Genomic DNA, 4,077 nt, shown 5'->3' on the forward strand with positions numbered 1-4,077 from the left:
TGACTTGTTTTCGCATTAAATTATATCCTGCCTGTGTGCTTGCCTAGTGTGTGCCGCTGCCTCGCGGGTCCCCTCCTCTCTGCGTGTCTTCCGTCTCCAGTTTTTCTCTGTGGATGGCCCCCCGAGGCCTCTGAGAGCAGCGCTGTCCGCTAGAACTTGCTGTGCTGCTAGACATGTTCTGTCTCTGTCTGTCCACTAGCTGCATGTGGCTGCTGAGCACTGGGGCTGTGGCTGTTACAACCAGGATTTTCAGCATTTTATTTCGTTTTGAGTTCAGTGGCCACATTTGGCTGGCTGGTAGCCACCGCGTTGGCGAGCACAGTAACACGGGGCTTCGCCTTACTCCTGCCGGCGGCCATTGAAAGAACCCCTTTCGGCGTCAGCATCTGCTTCCCTCGGACTTTTCAGAAAACAGCTCCTCATGTTGGCTCGCAGCATAGCAGGAACCCCCCCTTTCAAAAAGCTCCAGAATTTCTCACGTGAAGCACTACTGACTTCTGTCTGGCAAAGGGCTGTCCTATGCATTGTAGGATGTTCTGCCCACGAGATGCCACTAGATCCCCCCACCTTTGTGACAGCAAAAATATCTCATTGCCAGATGTCCCCCAGTTGAGAACCGTTATTTTATTTTATTTATTTATTTAAATATATTTTATTGATTTTTTACAGAGAGAAAGGGAGAGAGATAGAGAATTAGAAACATCGATGAGAGAGAAACATCGATCAGCTGCCTCCTGCACACTCCCCACTGGGGATGTGCCCGCAACCAAGGTACATGCCCTTGACCGGAATCGAACCTGGGACCTTTCAGTCCACAGACCCACGCTCAATCCACTGAGCCAAACCGGTTTCGGAGAGAACTGTTATTTTAAAGCGTTGGAAGCTGGGGTGTCACTTCCATGAACTAACGAAGAGCATCTTTTACTGAGAGCTCTCCTTCCATTCACCACCTTGCGTAGTTTTAACCCTAATGTTTCCAGGTTATGGTTGATGAAACAGACCCAAGACGCTTCAATGATGTGACCAAGGTCACGCAGCAGCAAAAGCAGGATTTGAATCTAGATCCTCTGACTTCATACACAAGTGTCCTATTTGGTTCCCTGAAGCACTCTTACTTTTACCAAGATTTAAAAGGGGCTACCTCCTTTTAGGATATTTCCTTTTCCTTCAACAAATATTGGGAGTGAAGTCAAGGGACACTGTTTTAACCACACGCCCCCGAACCATGAGCCAAATGGTAGCAGCCCACTTTCACGGAGCGCTGGGTGCCATTCTAACACTTCACTCGGTTCCTCCCATCGCCTGTGAGAGTTGGACAGTTCCCAACATGACCACCAGATGGCAGTCAGCAGTAAGCTTTTGCTGGGTGCTATTTGTGGGGTGGCCAGATCCTGGGATTTAGGGAGCCTCAAGCTGAGGGCTGAGGGCTAATCGTATGGGTTCGTCCCTAGTTTCACAAGCTGGGCCTTGACTGATTGTAACTTGCTGGTCCCACCGGGGAGGCGGTGGGAGATCGGGAGACGGGAGACCTGTGCAGAGACCAGGCAGAGGGAGAGCAGAGCTAGGAGCTGCCTGACGCAGAACAGCTGAAGACTCAGAAACAAGGCTGGTGCCCCTGCACAACATTATTCTCCAAAGTTGTTTGCATCTGCCTCCACTTCCTGGCCTCCCGTTCGGCCTAGAACCCCCTTCCCTCTGCTCACACTGCTCTTGTAAGGTGATCCCCACCTGCCAATCCCAGGTTCCGTGCTCCCCTTCTCTCGCGGGACCTCTTCGTGGCTGCTGCCCACGGATCCCTCCCTGTTTTGCAAACGCTTTCCCCTCGTGGCCTATGGCGACCAGGGCTGCCTTTTGTGCTCCCTCCCCTTCGCAGGCTCCTCCGCATCGCCCTGACCTCCAAATGTGGTAGTGTCCGGGCTCAGTCCCTGTCCCCTTCTCTCCTCTGTCTCGGCCACTTCCAGCCCTTGCCCAGGCCCCTGTGAGAAGCCCCCGCTGCCATCTGCAGCTGGACCTCTCCCCTGAACTGTGCACTTGATCCAGTGGCTTCCTTGCTGAAGCGGCCCCTCTAATACGATTTCCAACGGTCCCTACACACTCATCACCTCCCCCGGGATGTGGCTGGACCCCAACAAACCCATCAGCTTCATCTTCAGTGCAGACCCAGATCCACCACCTCCCACAGCCTCGCTGCCGCCACCCAAGCCCAGGCCAACACCATCTTCCACCCAGGCTATGGCAGCAGCAGCGTGCCTGCTGGTCTCCCCAGCGCACCCTTGTTCCCTCTACATCAGTTCTCCACCCAACAGCCGCAGGGGTCCTGCTGTAAACCCTCAGTCAGATCACGTCTCCTCTACTGGTGTAATTTGCTGCCATGCCCATCCAGGGCTCTCCACCGCCCTGGCAGTAATAACCCTGAGTGTGGGCCATGGCATGCTACGTGATCCAGTTCCCTGTCATCCCTCCACTCTCCTTTCTAGCCACTCTGTCCTCCCGCCCTCTGCTCCAGCCACACTGACCTCCTTGCAGTTCCTCACACACCCAGCACACCCCAGCCTCAGGGCCTTTGCACATGCTGTTCCTTTAGCCTGGAGTGTACTTACTCTGGGTGACCACTGGCTCCTCTGTTGCTCCTTTCAGACGCCTGCTCAAAAGTCTTCAGAGAGGCCTTCCCACCAACCTATATGAAGCAGCCCTTCCCACCTCATCCTTCTCTAGGCCACTGATTCTGCTTTACGTTTTCATAACAGGGACTGTCACCTGACTTATTCCCCATCCCATCCCCCCCAATATAAGCACCATATTTCTCTTTTTAGTTTTGTTTTTTTAAAAAAATATATTTTATTGATTACAGAGAGGAAGGGAGAGGGACAGAGAGATAGAAACATCAATGATGAGAGAGAATCACTGACCAGTTGCTTCCTGCACGCCCCCACTGGGGATCGAGCCCACAACCCAGGCATGTGCCCTTGGCCAGAATTGAACCTGGACCCTTCAGTCCGCAGGCTGAGGCTCTATCCACTGAGCCAAATCAGCTAGGGCTCTTTTTAGTTCTTATATATTGATGTTAGAGAGAGGGGAGGAAGGGAGAGGAAAACACTGATTAGTTGTTCCACTTATTGATGCATTCACTGGTTGCTTCTGGTATGTGCCCGGGCCAGGGATGGAACCCACAACCTTGGCGTAGCGGGACAACGCTCTAACCCACTGCGCTCCCCGGCCAGGGGGCACCATATCTCTTCATTGCCGCTTCCCCAGCACCCAGAACAACACCCAGCACGTAGCAGGTGCTCAACAAATACTCGTGGAACGAATGGACACAAACCCTCAGCAGAATCGAACGGCCCCTTGTGCCTTGTTTTCCAAATAGTGGTTACAGTGGGAGGCAAATTCCTTCTGCTCTTTAGCCCCGCCCCCCTTCCTGCTCCCTTTTCCTCTCACTCATTTCTGGAGCCTCCCGTGGGAAAATGCCCCGGGGCCTGACTTCAGCGTTCTTGTCCCTGCACTCCTTTCCAGTCCCTTTCCCTGGCATCAGCTGCGGACACAGGACACCTCACCGCCCAGCCCCACCTACCCACGCCTAAGACAAGCCTGCAGGAGAGCGCAGGTGCCCCTGGGAGGGCATCTCGGAGGGCAGTCACCGCGCTGTGCAGCCCCAGCTCTCAGCCCCCCTCGCCTCGCTGGGTTTGCAGGCCCTGAGCTAGGAAGGTGGAATCCCCTGGAGAGCAGGACACAGCCACATACCCGGGGCGCCCAGCCGACTGCGGCGCTGGGTCACTCGAGCCATTTCCACCCAGTGTGCGGGGTGCTGGGGCCGCAGAACAGTCTCCGCTGTTGGCGGTGAGCAGTCAGGGAAGTCTCCTGGAGGAGGACACCTGTAGGCTGGGTCCTAGGAGAGGGAGTGCGTTAGCCCGGGAGGGAAGGGAGGAAATGGAGAGGTGGGAGCCCCTGGGATAGCCACGCTGTGAGCTCTTAGCTGTCATCGCCACCTTAGGGTGAAGGCAGGGGCCCAGTTCAGGGGGCGGCGGTGTCAAGAAGCGGGTCCCCCTTTCCCACGGCTGCGGCAGGAGGCACCTCACT

Source organism: Myotis davidii, unplaced genomic scaffold, assembly GCF_000327345.1.
Source record: "Myotis davidii unplaced genomic scaffold, ASM32734v1 scaffold289, whole genome shotgun sequence".
In the NCBI taxonomy this organism is placed as follows: Eukaryota; Metazoa; Chordata; class Mammalia; order Chiroptera; family Vespertilionidae; genus Myotis; species Myotis davidii.